Source organism: Protopterus annectens, chromosome 14.part0, assembly GCF_019279795.1.
Source record: "Protopterus annectens isolate FY-2018-M chromosome 14.part0, PAN1.0, whole genome shotgun sequence".
NCBI classification, from domain to species: Eukaryota; Metazoa; Chordata; order Ceratodontiformes; family Protopteridae; genus Protopterus; species Protopterus annectens.
In genome coordinates, this window is record NC_056748.1 from 816,034,974 (window position 1) to 816,051,945 (window position 16,972).

Sequence of the window (16,972 nt, forward strand, 5' to 3'; positions counted from 1 at the left end):
TTTCTCAAAAATGTGTGCTAGCTTCTTGTGTCTCTACATGCTGATTGATCTCTTCTAATATAGGTCTCAGGTTGAATCCCTGTCTGATTCCCATTTGCTCTGTCTTTTGTGAGTATCACCCACATTCCTTTATTTAGCTCTCACAAACTACACACTCTCTCTCTTGATGCAAACACGGTTGTGTTAATACAGTTAGCAATGCTTTTTTGCCACACACTGATCATGTCTTTTGGAATTTTTTTGCCCCATACATGAGAGTCTCTTGATCTGGCATATTCTATTATTGAATTAAAACATTATCTCACACTAAAACCAATCAGTGACTGTTCTAGTCAGAAATATCTTTTACTTCATGCCCTACTAATGGCTAATTTGTTGCCCATTTTAGTATAAAATGTATAGTTTGCAGCTTTTTAAATATGTATGCATGATTGATAATATATTATTTCAATTTTCTTGGAATGTATTCATTTTATTATATTGTACTATTTCAGTTCAGAGTTGAAAAGGATACACTGGATTAGCCCAGTCCTTGTTCCAAAATAGAGACAAACTAACTCTGAAACATATTTGTGTTTTTTATAGAATGACTAAAGTGACTGGAGACTGTGTGAAGAGTAAAATCAAAATTGGCGCATTTGATGTCAACTGATGAAGTATTTAACCCCCAGGCTACATGTTTGTATATCATATGAGGGCCAGTGCTTCCATTCACAGGACTATACATGAGTTCTGATCAGGGAATGCAAGCCCTACTTGCAGAGATGTGGGACATAGTTCATCTTCCAAAACAACATATTTGGACTGGGGGCCTTTACAAACTTACAGAGATACACAGTGCTGCCTACTTGCAAATTGTGGTACATTTCTGCCTGTTGCTACAGCAATTAGTAAGTACTATAAGGTCACAAATGTAATGATAATGTGAAGCAGGGGTAAAGGATGGCCCACTGGCCATGATGGTTACATAATCAATAGCCTTGCCATTGGTCCACATATCAAGTGTGATATGAACCCCTCCATAGCTCTCATAATGTAGAACAAACCAACAAAATTTTGAACACTTACTATAAGCTTCCTACCAATTTCAGCTAGGAAGCTCACAGGATGGTTAAAACAGTTCTTTTGATAAATTGATATGATTCAGTATTATTTACCATAGATACCAGTTAAAAAAAATTCACAACACTGAATGTGTGACTGACCTTTTCAGTGTGGATCAATAAGGAACATGAACTTTTTAAGGATCAAAATGAGGAGCGTTCCTCACAAAGAGGTACACTTCAGAGGTATGCCCCAAAACATTTCAAAGCATCAAAAAGCTTCAATTACATGCCTATAATGATAGGTTTATGGGATGGTTAGGATGGTAATGTTTAGGAGAAAGTTACTGTGTACAAAATATATGCAAATGTACTTGTTTTTTTGACACTGCTACTCCCAACAGGGCTTTGAAGCCAGAGCATGAACCATAGGTAGAGTGAGTAAATCACTGATAAACATCACGCTGTGGCCTTGATTAAGCAGTTTGCATCATGATTACAGCTTATGCTTCTGTATCTACTGAAAAGTCTAGTTTATAGGCCTCTGATTAATGCTATTAGTGAGATATTTTATCAAATGTTCCCTCCTAATGCTATAAGACTAGAATGGTGGTAAAGAACTAGGTGGTAAACGAGTAACTGTGTTGTTGTGTTTATGTCAAGAAGTGTATCTTCAGTTTAGAAAGGAAAATGTTAGATCACATGTGAATATGGACCTCTGTACTTGTTGTTGTTGTCTTTTGGCTTTTTCCCATTTAGGGGTCGCCACAGCGGAACTCCGGTCCACTAATGATTAGCAGTGGATTTTCACAAACGCCGAGGCGCCAGCTCGACGTCCAACCTTTAATGAAGGCACACCCATTTACGCATGTCTTTCGAACGCCACCCAACCACGGAGAGGACATGCAGACGCCACACAGAAGGCACTCCCTGCACTCCAGCCAAGAATCGAACGGGAGAACCTCTTGCTGTGAGGCAACAACGCTACCGCTGCACCACCTCTCATGTGTAAAAATAAGTGGGTCACAGTTTAAAATCATATATAAAAAAATGAAATCTCTAACTTTAGAAGAATTCTGGTCCATGCAGTTTTCCTTGCATTTTCCAGACTGTTATTTTCAGTAGCAAGTTGGCTGACATTTACTATGAAGGGACAAAGAAAACTCTGTTTTCAGGATCAGCAGCAGGTAGCAGGTGTGGACTTTCATCCATTAGGTAGCCCCACTGAAGTAGTATGTCCCTTTTAGGGCATATCCGGGAGTATACAGAAGTTAAATGCCATTTTGGTACACAGAAACAGACTATGTTTGTTATGGTCTGTGATGCTGCATTTAGTAGGCCAATTTAGACTGATTGCCCACAAAGGGCACACTGGAACTGTTCTTTTATTTGTTTATAAAACTGTTTCCAATGAGTGTTTCATGTTGCTGTTTGTGAATTCTTTCAAGCCAAATATGTTTATAACAATCCCCATTTACTGAGTTGCTGTACATTAACATGGAACTGTGGAAGGCACAGTAGTTTACACAACTGTTCAATATTACATAGTTGTATGCAATTACCTGGTTCATCTGATGACCTGGAACGAATAAAGTTTGTAAATCTGTGACTATTTAGTAGTTTCATGCATTTAGGTAAGGTGCCCATTTAGTTATTTCAAATACAGACCTGATTCCCAAGTCTCAGTAACAGATTTGTACTATATAATAATTAAATCCCTTCATGTATCACTGCACAGGAAAGGGAACAGAATTTATATGGCAGTCTGTAACAGATGTGTTTTCCTACTGAAATTATCAGTACTTTTCTTTCGTTACTTGACTTTGTAGGTGGGTGTATACACCATAGGCTGTTAACTATTGTGGTGAATAGATGGCTTTGATTGGAGTAGACACAGGAATATTTTATACAAGTTGATGATTTTTAGTGTTACAGGTTGATAAGAAGTGTAGACCATGTACTGACCAGATATTAACTTTCTAGAGATCCCTTTGCTTTCATTGTAAAGATCTGGTGGTCATCAGTGAGAATTTATCTGAATAATGTAGGACAGACAGTATCACGGGGGGCATCTGGCCATACACAGAACCACTTTCCAGTTTCCATTTAATTTAATGGATGTTATCACCCCTGTCAAAAGAATGCATGGCAGGTGCTCACAAAAGTCTTCTGTGTGTTTGTTAAGTATTTTAAAAGTAAACATTGCATAGAAAACTACTTAAAAATATATATTTCCCTTATCATCCGGTGATCACTAGGCAGAAGGTAAGGTTTTCTTTCAGGTACTTCTTTTTACCTAAACTCACACATTTACACTTGATCTTTAATATGATAAATAGGAATTTCATTTTTGCTACCCTAAACCATTCCAGATTGCTTACCAGCTCATTAACTTAATTACAGTTTGGTTGTCCAATACAGAGGCCTAGTTATATATAAATGGAATCTCTGCTTTGAGATGTGTAAAATCTATTGGTGTGAGCATGTTTGCCAATGGCTCCATCACTTAATTTAACTTTGGAGTCCCTTCTTGTTTTAATACATGCAGAAATGGAGATTTAGTCAAAAGATCTAGATACTTCACCAGAAATATGTTATTTATGTTGCTGATTTATTAATAGCTGTTTGTCACTCTTCAAAATCATGTTCAGGACATTTATTTTATTTGCGATGTCCAGCAATGAGTTATCAGATTAATAAAATGCCAAAAACCTAACAAAGGGGTTAACCATAATTTTACTAAAATATTTAAACATTTTCTTTCTTTTGCCTTTCTGTTTTATGTTTTATTAAAAATGCCTTCTGCCTTTTTTCTTCACTAACTTGGCTATAATTCCTCCGTTCATTTTCTTTACTCAGTGTTACTCACTCTTCTCCTGTATTTCGGATTCAGGCGCCTAGGCAGCAAGACATTTCCCTGTGGTACATTTGACTGGGGACACATGGCTGAAGTGACATTCAGCTACAGATAAATATGGCTGTTTGCAAATTCCCTGTGGGCAAACAGAAGCACACACTGCCATGCTCACAGCTTTAATAACCAAATGCATGGAGGCAGAAGAAGTAATTAGTGTTGTGCTCAGTGTACAGTACATACATATATAACTACAACATGTAGTAGTGTGCTACAGCATGGAGGAAATCCTGCAGGCTACTGTAGGCACAGTTATGCTCCAGTATGTGTTTTAGGTAATGTTCCCTAGACACTGTGAAGGAGGTAGTGGTTCACACACACCGATTATAAAGGTACTGCCCATTGTGCACTGCATTTGTGCTGCCACTGACATGCCCTCTGCCCAGCCTGCTGCTGATGCCTGCCATGTTGCCTGCTGTCTCATGTTCCCTTGGGGACCATGGACATTGTTTTCCCCCTGTGCATTTGGTTATTGAAGTTGTGGCATGGCAACACATTCTTCTCTTTGCCCACAGGGAATTTGCAAACAGCCATATTTCTCTGCAGTTGAATGCCACTTCAGCCATGTACCCCCAGTCAAATGTATCACAGGGAAATGTCTTGCTGCCTAGGCACTTGAACCCTGTATTTCCTTGTATTTGAGAAATAAATATTTTCATGTAACATTTCATGCCACCTTATATGAGAAATGTAGTAAATTCCAAAGAATGCCCCAGGGAACTGAATCCTGGAGTATGCCACCACTGACAGGTCTTTTGAAGGATGTAGTGCCACCCATCCTAATTTTCTGGGTTCTTTTTGTGAGACATTTAGCTATCCAATGAGTCAAAAAGGGATTTACATTTAGTCTGGAGAGTTTATCTGCAATACCTGAGGGTGGAATGGTGTTGAACACCTTTGCGAGTTCTAGATACACTATGTGCAATGATTTGCCCTCATCCATTGCTTCAGTAACCTCCTCAAATAAGTTGATCTGGTTAAGCAGGCAAGATCTGCACTTGATTAATCTGAGCTGGCTTGGGTCAGGAGTTTGTAGGTTAACCATGGCCTTATTTATTATTTCCATACTGATTCTTTGCATAGCCATACAGATGAGGCTGGTCAGGCTTATGGGTTTATAATTGCAAAGGTCCATTGACACCTCAGCTTTGTGCAAGATGATGGCTATTGCTGTCCTCCATTCATCTGACACAAAGTCTGTTTGTAGGCTGATACTGAATAGCCTCTGTAGAGAGGTCTGACAAGTCCTGCTTGGGGCTGGCCAGTAAGCAGCCTGATATATTATCCCATCCCACTGAAGTAGTGTTTTTGACCTTGGATAATGCCTTGAGGACTTCTTCTTGGGAGATTTGGGGATATAGATATGGGTCTCTTCTGTGGGGTTATAACTGGGGAAGGGGTAATATTAAATTTGTTCACAAGTAGATTGACTATACCCTTTAGGTCAGAGTATGTGATATCATTTACTATTAGCTCTCTACAGTGCTTGGAATTATTTCTGAGGTTTCTAACATAGTTAAAGTAGGCTTTGTTGTTATCCTTCACCTGGGTGACTATTTTTACCTTATATCTGACTTTTTTATTTGTTCAGGGTTCAGAGTTCCCTATTAAGTTTAGCAGGAGTGTTTTCAACATCATGAGAGCTAAACATATTTTTGTGTGCAATGATATTTTTCTTTTATTATAAACCCTGTTTATATTTGGATTCCACCACAGGAGCTTATTTTTAAACTTATCAATTATTTGCTTTGAAGGAGGACAACTGCATCTATGCAACTATTTGTGTGTACATAGAATTTAGCAGTAAAGGATTCCGCTTAAGCAGTGTGGTCATCAAGTTGAAAGAGAATTTTTAATTTAGTCAGGTTATGACTCATAGTAGGTTAGCCTTAGCATAATCTCTAAATATTAAGGCATTTAGATAAGCACCTAACATCAGTCTTCTGATGAACGTGACTGATTTGCCATCTGATTCAAGCAGGGAGGAAGTTACATGTGGTGGGGACCAAAGCTGTCCCATATTGGTAAGGACCAAGTCCAGGATTTTATCACCCGTGGCTGGAGTAAAGACTAACTGGTCCAGAGAGTTTGTATTGATGAAGTCCAGAAATTTCTGTACATACACATTTGAGGGTGTGTACGTTCCCCAGTTTGGGAAGGTATAATTAAAGTAATCTAAATGAATGGTGTTTGACAATGCATAAGTATTCCACACTATTTAGGTACAAGGTATGATCTGAGGGGGACATAGAGGAGTACTACAGTTAGCTATGTTTTGTTGATAGCAAGCTGGACATGAAGGAGTTCCAATAAATTATTTTGTTTAATGAGTGTGGAGGTATTTTTTTTTAAGATTAAGGAAACACCGCCACCTTTAGTGAATTCATCTAGTGCAGTGGGCCGAATGTATGGTAGGCATTGAAAGCCTGCACTAATGGAGTGTTCTCACTGGTGTTAAATCAGGTCTCTGTGACAATGCATATATCAATGTATTTCAGGCTAGGGAACACTTGTAGGGAGTGTAGTTTTATATAAAGGCTCCAGTACTGAGAAGCAATACCTTTAGATTATCCATATTCTGTTTTGTTATCTTAGAAGCTTCAGGAGACTGATGTTGCCTAAAAGAAGGCATTATGAGGTATACAAGGATTTAGCCCATATATATATATATATATATATATATATATATATATATATATATATATATATATATATATATATATGCCTTGAGGAGATACTGTAGGTGCAGGCCATCTCTGGCAAAGCAGTTAGGGATACCTAACATCTCATCTCAGGCTGATATATATTGTACTCCCTTTGCATGGCACTAGACAGCTTCTATTGAGGTTACTAAACTTTTGTTTGCATTGAGGCATCATTCTTGATAAAAGAAGAATGCTACTGAAGCCTAGGTTCTTATTTACCTCAGACACGTATTCTAACACCCTCATCATGTCAGTCTTCCTATAGTACAAGGAGGTAAATCTTGAATCATATACACTCATTTGCACTGTGCATAGGGTTTCCACCTTTTGCTGTGGCTAAAACCAGAGTAAAGCCACACCCCTCGCATCACCAGTAACCCTGCCCACCCCACCCCTCTCCCACCCATATTCCGCCCATTTTGTGACATCACAGTTGCATCACATGATGAGAATGCCCTCTTTTTCCATTCCCGCTGCCTGTTTTCGACTGATTTACTGTGCTTTTCTGCAAAACATCATAGTAAATCAGCTAATTTACAAACTCTGATTGTCTGTTTCCTTTTCTGAAACAAAATACCAGAGTTTGTACAGTGTTTTCCGGAATACAGGAGAATCAGTTTGATTTCTGGATAGTCCGGAAAAAAAACGGAGGGGTGGTAACCCTAATTGTGCATGTGCATATGTGTACTTGTAGTACAGTGAATGATGTGGCGAATCCTGACACTTGATAGGCAACTGACTTGATCCTCTTTTTGCATATTCTGTTGAGTGGTGATTAGGTGTGTTTGTCTGTAGATTAGAATAGCTTAAACAGCTACAACTGATGAAAACTATTAAGAAAGAAAACAAGAGAAAAAAACAGCAAAGACAAATATAAACTATTAAAATTAATTTAAAACAGATAAAACAACTTGAATTTAAATTGGTTCACTATTTCTCTTATAAAAGGATACAGTTTATCATTTACCTTAAGGATAACGTTTCTGTATTTATGAAAAGTTTCTTAAATGAAACATAATGCACACATATGTAGCAGCATAATTGTTTTTGAGTTTGGATAACCACCTCGTCCCCTCTAGCATCACAGTATTTCACACAGAAGTGAATCCCACTGTTTTATATATATATATATATATATATATATATATATATATATATATATATGGGTCTACTTCATTTCACCTAACTTCCAATTCACTGACTCCCATTTGACTGAGACCAAATGACTGAAATTTCATTTCACTGACACTTCATTTCACTGACAGTTCATTTGACTGACAAGTATGATTAGCAAGAAAATGGAATATGCCCCCTTCCCCACTGTAGTGCGACCCTGGAGTTAGAATATATAGTTGGGGGTGTGTGGGGGCACAGCCCCCCACAACGGGGGGTGTGGGGGGCAAAGCCCCCCACTTACTTTTCTTTTACTAAGCAATATTATATCAAAACTTAACAATATCATATGAAATGAAGTGGGGGGCTGTGCCCCCCACACCCCCCCAACTATATATTCTAACTCCAGGGTCGCACTACAGTGGGGAAGGGGGCATATTCCATTTTCTTGCTAATAATACTTGTCAGTCAAATGAACTGTCAGTGAAATGAAGTGTCAGTCAAATGAAATTTCAGTGAAATGGGGTCAGTGAAATGAAAGTCAGTGAACTGGAAGTTAGGTGAAATGAAGTAGACCCATATATATATATATATATATATATATATATATATATATATATATATATATATGTGTGTGTGTGTGTGTGTGTGTGTGTGTGTGTGTGTGTGTGTGTGCAGATATATGCACATCCATCCATCCACAACCCCTTTTTTCCATTTTTGCACATGGGGTCAGGGTGTCACATCAACAGTGACAATCATCTAGAGCCAAAGTTTACACTGTTGGGTGGATAGCTCTGTCAGTTTTGTTCTTCCAGACCATAATCATGCAGACTTACTCTTACAGGCAATTTAGTGAGTCCAGTCCACCAATTGCATGACTTTGCAATGTAGGAGGTAAACAGATCACCTGCATAAAGCCCATATGAACACATGGAGGGAATGGACACTCAGCAGAGAGGGTACCCCTGCTGATGATTGAAAAAGAGAACCTCTTGCTGTTAAAATTCAATACTACCCATTGTGTCAGTATGATACACACACACACATGCACACGCACACGCACACGCACACACATGCACACACAAGTGTGTACATATAGATCCATCCATTATATATATATATATATATATATATATATATATATATATATATATGTGTGTGTGTGTGTGTGTGTGTGTGTATATATATATATATATATATATATATATATATATATATATATGTACATATATATATATGGGTCGCTTTCAGCTGACTGAGTTTTCAGAAACTCAAAATTCATATGGTCAAGACCATATGATTGTGTTTTTGAATGGATATTGCAGTACAGTGTGGATTGGGAAATTTACCCTTTTCCTCGATGTAGTGCAATCTCGAAGCTGGTATATATAATTTGCATGGGGTGTGGGGAGTGCAGGGGAGCTTGCTCCCTGCAAAAACATAAAAAAGTAGATTTTTTTGTAAATCTATTTTATTGATTTTTTTAAACCAATAAACAGATGATTTAAATTAAGAAAGAAATATTTGACAATATAGAAAAGGAAATAAAAATAATAAGCAATAAATCAATTCATGAATACAAGACAACTGTTTACAAGAGTGTCTACTACATAAATGATATTCAAGAAGTTTTCAGTATTAAACAATTATTCATAGAAATCAACCATTATTTATTTAGCAGTTCTTTTAGATATTTCCAGATATTATATGAGAAAGTAATTCTTCGAGACTTGACTTAATAATAATAAGTTCCAGCTGACAAACTTCAGTTGTGATGCTAGGAAATTCATTAAAGGAGGGAGCAGATTCACTTTTCCACTTTCTTGTTATAACCTTTCTTGCAATTGTTAAAATGCTGCACAAGAGTGGATATTTCAATTTCACAACACAGTTTGGTATTGGGGTGTTAAACAAAATTAATGATTTAGTTAAAGAAATTTTATCAAAAAATAGTCTGTAGAAAAACATTAATTTCATCACAATTTGCTTTAAGTATAACACAATCAAAAACATAGGTTGCCAGTCAGCTTTAAGGTCTAGTTTACATCTCTAACAAACCACCTTGCTTTTGGACATTAATTTAATTCTATGTGGTGTAAAGAAAGATCTGTGCAAGAACCTCCATGAAAATAATCTCCATTCAAGTGAACAGGTAGTTTGTTTTGATGATGATAATATTACATTTTTATCCTCGTCATTAGGAGATTTATTATTTATGAGCTTAAAATAATTCCAATATCTTTCTTTATTATATTCCAACTCTTTTTTGATAGTTTTATATATTTTAGATAAAACACATTTTCCAGATATTTTCTGTTGTACCAGTAGAAATAATAATTCAGTTAATTTAGGAATAGAATCTCGTATCCTTGGTTGCATAACTTTAATTTTACATTCTAGAAATCGTCTACAATTTTGCACATGCAACCTCATATCTGCATCCAAATCAAATTTGTTAATTATATGTTGAGCAGTGTATACTTGTTCTTTATCCGTTAACTAAAACCAACAAATCAGATTATTTTACTTAAAAGTAATCATTGTAAGTAAATTTAGAGTGGAAATATTATTTTGGATAAAAGCTATTGGAAAGATGAGGAAAAGCCCATGCTTTATACATTGGATTTCTGTAAATAAAATTTCTCAAAGCATTCGCTATAATGAAAATGTAGGAAATTGATTATTTGATTAAAGTTGTTAAAGAAGTAATCCTTTAATAACCAGAATAAGGAATTGTTTGAAATTAAATAATAATTTAAAAGTCTAAGACAGTTGGATTGTATACAAAAACCTTCTTGAAATTCTTTCCATTTAGCAGTATGATAATTGTTAGACCAAAGAGCTATTGTTTTAATGATAGATGATAGAGAATACAATTCTAAATCTGGTAAGCCAAAGCCACCAATTGACTCTAATATGATGATTTAAAGCTATTCTGGTTTTGATAGGGGACCACAAAAAATTAAAATTAAAGACTTAAACTCTTTTATACAACTTCTAGGAGGAGGAATAGATAATGATTGTATAACATATATGAGAGGTTGGTAAGATAATAATTTTAATTAAGGAGAGTCTCTCATCCATTGTAAAAAAAAATAATTATTCCATGTATTTATAAGATTCTCTGCAGAAATTAAACTATTGTTATAATTTATGGTTATTATTTTGTTGATATTTTCAGCTATAGTTTTTCCTAAATAATTTATCTTTTGTTCATGGGCAATGTAGTTATTAAATCATTTTGCATATCATTAATGTTATAGTTTATATGTAATTTTTTTCTTTTATTTTCTTTAAAACAAAGGTTGTTTTTTCTGAAAATTTCCATTGAATTAAAAACAGCAGAAAGTGAATTATTGCATTCATTCAAGGTCATAAGAATACTATCCACATACAATTGAATTTTAGATGTTAATTTCAAGCCTATCTGAATACCTTTAACATATGATGTTGATCTTATTAAATTAGCAAATGGATCTATAACTAAGGTAAAAAGTAAAGGGGAGAGTGGACAGCCTTGCTTCACTCCTTTGGAAATCTTAATTGATTCTGAAGTGTATGAACATATTTTTGCACAAGCATAAGAATTTCCATAAAGAAAATTAATAAGATATATAAAATTACTTGAAAATGACTTTCTTCTAGAACCAAAGAGAGACAATTCCAGTTTACTGAGTCAAAAGCACTATCTGTATCCAAACTTACTAAGGTTAACTTTTCCTTTGTTCTATTTGTGTAATCAAGTATTGTTAGCATTCTTTTGATGCTGTCATAAGAATTTATATTTAAGATAAAACCAATTTGGTCATCATTAATCAAAGATGGGAGAAATTGCTTTAATCTGTTAGCATGAATAGCTATAAATAATTTATGATCTGTATTTAATAAAGAGATTAATTTATAAGAAGAACATTTTACAGGATCTTTGTTTGATTTTAAGACTGGACAGATAAGTGTATATTTCTAGGAGGGAGGGACATTTACTAATTCTTTAGTTAACTTAAAAACTTTAAGTAGTATAGCTGAGGCTTCTTTTGGCATTAACTTATAAAGTCCAGGAACAATCATTACCAGGAGCCTTATTGGATTTTAACTTATTAATTTGGGCTTTTAATTAACAGAGTAAAACAAGCCTGTCAATAGCTTTCATCTGATCTTCAGTTATTTTTTCATAGTATTATTTCTTATAAACTTTTTAATTTTCTCTTGAGCGTCCATAGTTGGATTATTGCTGTTTAACACATTTAAATGATTTCTGAATTCTGTCAGAATATCTTCCAAATTAGTGAACTTTTTCTTTTTCTTAGTGGGTTGTATTTCCTTAATATGATTAGATTTATTAAATAATTTTGTTCTGATGACCATCTTGCGCATAGAATTAGGATTAACAGGGAAGTTGACTATTTTGATCCTTTCTAGATTAATCATAGTTTTATGATTTATGATTTCTAAATATTTTTAATTTAGGTTATTTATCTCCTTCACCAGGTTTGCATTTGTTTTCTGGCTGCCTAATTTTAGTTTGTCTATTTTTTTCTTGTGAGTCAATTAATTCCTTATCCCATTGTTTTTTCTTCAAGGTATATAAGGTTATAATTATACAATATACATATCTTTTTAAAGCATCCCATAAGTATATCTCAGAATTATCTTTTGTATAATCAATTTTAGTAAAGGTCTGAATTTCTTTTATGAAAAAGTCATTCAAGTCTTTTAAGCTAGTTATATAAACCTGCATGCATTTTATGAAAATATTGTTATTGGATTTTAACAGTAAATCAAAAGTTATAGCATTGTGATCTGAAAGTGAACAATATACGACTTTAACTCTGTCTAATTTATTTATTAGGTCACTTGATATATAAACTCTGTCTATTCTGGCCTGGGTTCCATGCCTATGTGAGTAGTGAGTGAAAAAAAGAAAATATGGGTCTGAGAATTCATAATATCTTTAATATGTATGAAGTCTATAAATTTTATTAATTCCTTTGCTGATGCAGTTATTTTCCTCTTTCTAATGGTATTAATGTCATCATCTTTTAAATAAAGTTAAAGTCTCCTGCCAATATAATACTACCTTTTGAAATTTGAACAATCTGATCCAGATGTTGTTTAACAGTCCTAACACCTATTCCAGGAACCCAATATAGATTAATAAAAGTGTGTAATTTTCTATTAATTTTTAATGTTACTGAGCAAAATAGCCTTTATCATCTTTATAAGAACTAAAAATATTGGGTATGGTTAGAGAATTTCTCCACAAAATAACCACCCCTATTTTTTCTGATTATAAAGAGAACTACTTAGGACAGAATATGATTTAGTATTAAGTCTGTCTATCTCAGTTTGTAATAAATGTGTTTCTTGAAGAAAAATAATCTGGGAATTAAATAGTTTTAACATTTTATTTAGGTCCCTTCTCTTGCAATCATTATTTAAACCATTAAAGTTTAAAGATATGCATTTAAAATAAGACATATGTTTGGTTTAAGTCTCCATAAAAAGTTATAAATTCCAAATAGTAATTATACTTTTTAATCACTTTCCAATACAAGAAATGCTTGCTTGAAAAAATATAAGCTTTAAAATTTAACTGTTTGCAATATGCATGATAATAGTAATAGTAAACACCAAAAAAATACTTTAATTAATGGTAAGCAGACAATTATAAAACCCTTCAAACCCCACATGGACTCTAAAACTCCCTGTTTGAAAAGCATAGCTATCCAAACCTTCCCTCCTATCAACAAAAGTGAGAGAACATCCTCGCTGCTATTATCAGAGTAAAATTTTCACAGCAGAAAAGAAAAAAAAGAAAATTATAATTAAGATGCCTCTCATGTATATTATTATTATTTTCCAAAAATATTAGTCAAGATTTTTGTGTAAGAGAAGATAAATATCATTATTAACACTAATATTTCATTTAAAAAGTTTACCCCCCCCCATAAGGACTTCTCTAACAGAAAAAGGCTTAAATGCTATTATGGAATACAATTATTTACACATAGTAGCCTACAGCTGAATTTGTAGGTAATCATAAACTTCATAAATATATTTTATGATGCAAAGGCTAAAGCCCCTGAAAAACAATATGTTGAACTAGTATGAGTACTGCTAACTATAAAACTTTTCTAATACATATCTAGTGTTAAAAGTCAAAAAGCCTAATTTTATATCAAAGAAGTTTTCACCTTTTTTAAAATAATGCCTAGAAATGATAGTCTATATCATTACTCTACTGAATTCTTAAACACTTATTTACCACTGCAATAAAATATTTAAATATAAATGTTATAGTAAAATAAAATAATAAAATATAATAGCAATAATTTGTTCAAATAAAAGGTCAGCACCAGCTATAAAAACACATGTTCTGAAGTGAAAAAATACAAATACGTATTCAATTCTCACTATACTATAGAAACCAGATAATGAAATGAAATATCATAAAAAAGAAGAACATCGTTTATATATATATATATATATATATATATATATATATATATATATATAGATATATAGATATATATATATATATATATATATATATATATATATGTTGTCAAGCTTCTGCTTCAGTTTACTTAAAAGTTCGGTTGAAATACTGTGGATGTATGTTATTGATTCAATATTAAAAGCTATGTAAGTAATAACTCCTGTGCTGTTTTCCATAGAAAATGCCCACCCCATTTACTTCACTGACAGACAGAAGTAACTAATGTCACCAAGAATCAAAACTAAAAACTGAATACATCACACAGACTCAGTGGGAGAATTAAGATAAGCAAAAACAAAGGACAAAATGATAGCTTACACACAACTCCAGTCTGAAAATCTTGATCACAAAAACACTGGATTTCACCACTTGTTCATTGGCTCAAACAAAATCAACCCTGTGTTCTCCAAAAAACCCTGTCTCCCTTCCAATCCAAACCCAAAGTCTAGAAATGGAAACACCTTGCATCAGTGACATTAGGAAAATCATTCACACACTGTAATCCATCAAGTTCAAAGCCAAGCCTAGGTTCAAAACATTAAAGAGAACTCCACGATTTAAAACAAAAACTTCTCTCAATGACAAGTTTCAACCCTGAAGTCCCATATTATTAGACCTCACCATACAAATTAAAAAGATACAGAGTACATAATTGAGGGCAAAGGAACGCAAATTACTGCAAGCCGATCATGACAGTAGCAGCTTAAACACACATGTTTACCATCAAGAATCGTAGTATTAACCACATATATGGGGACCTTTATATCAGAAGTAAAACACGTAATTTCAGAAAAACATAGATCAGAAATATAGGACGAACAGAAAAATAAACAAGTTAATGAAAAGTGAGCTCAACAATAATGACACCAAGTAATATAACATACAGAAAAGATGTAATGTGTTAATATTAAAAATAAATCAACACATTATAAGTGACCAAATAACAGAATAACTATTAATTATTCAGATTGGAAGGGAGACCCTGATTATAAGCAAATAACCACAGGGAAAACATTAGTAGAATAAGTAACATTACCATTAGCTCTATCATATATTTATTCTAATTAATGAAATCTAAACTATTTTGTGAATATGAATGCAGACGATACTATCTAAGAAAGCATAAGTAAGATAGCTTTCTGAAGGATGTAAATGTAAAGAATTAAAATAAGTTAATTTATACCTTGGTGCAAAGACATCCGAGCTTCCCTTCATACGAATCAAGATGTTAAACAAGGCAGGTTCATTTATGAAAAGAACTTAACATAAGGGAAAGAGAAAAAAAAAATAGAATTAAATATATTTTAATATATTGGCATTAAGTAATGGTTGAGTCATTTGTCTTTTAATTTCTTCTTTTTTTTCACTTGTCTTCCACCCATAGCTTTCTGCCTGTCTCCTTAAGGAGATACTGTTCTAGTCCATATCCTCTGTTCAAAGATGTTATTTATTTTCAAATATGATCCGGCTGCATCCAAATCCTCAAATATTTTAGTTTTATCAGGGAGAAAGATTTTTAGCCTGGCCAGAAAAAAATACATGAACTTTATTTTTTTTTTTAATTCAGTTCTCTTATTAAAGCAAGAAAACATTCTCTTTTAGAAATGACTGATGTGGAGTTGTCATTGTCAAAATTAATTATCTTACCTTCTACTTTAAGGGAGACTTTGGCCAAGCAGTTTTGAGAATTAACTCTTTGTCTTGTGAGAGGAAAAAATCTTAAAATTGTAGACCTCGAAGAAGTTTTATTCCTTAAAGAAGATGCTGTAACCAGATACCTGTGTGCTCTTTTGGTACTGAATGGCATTGCTTCAGGTAAATATAGGACCGTGGGAAGCCAGGATGTCAAGAAATGTTCCATGTTGTTTCCTTCTATTTTTTTCTGGTAGACCAAAGATTCTAATATTGTTTCTGTGAGACCTATTCTCAAGGTCATCAATTTTATTTAAAAGAATGGTATTTTGTTTTAATAGAAACTCAGTATTATGTTCTTCTTCATTTAGCCTCCCTTCCATATCATTTAGAGAATTCTCAATGCCATAAATATGGGCTTTCTGCTGTTGTAATGTTTCATGGATTGGGTCCATTTGTTTAGAGCATTTTCTTTTTTAATTATTAAGTTTTGTATCCATTCTTTCCATTATTAATGACAATTCTTGAATATTAGTAAGAACAGATTGAAGTTCTTTTTTGAAGAAAGAATCTTGAGAAATGGTGTTTAGATGACTCATTTCTAAGTTGTATGTGAAGGTATATTTGCAGATAAATATTTGACAGGAAAGTCTCATAATATCAAAACAAATTCTTGATACTATCTTAAACAGAATTTTAATCTATGTATATATCTTCTTTAGTAAACCTGATAAGACAGTTTAAAATTAGTATTTGCTGCCAGAAATAGATAAAATAGCAGAGCAGGCGAAATCTGCAGTTATCCTGTCAGCATCCTAGCCACACCCACTTTAGTGTTAATTTTTTGATGTTCACGTTTTCGGAAACTCAATCATCTGGTCTCAACTATATGAATTTTGAGTTTCTGAAAACTCAATCATCTGACATAGACCTATATATATATATATATATATATATATATATATATATATATATATATATATATATATGTCTACCTGATAACACGACACACTAAAACACCGACACCACAAAACCGAAAATTCAAAAACACAAAGCGTCACAT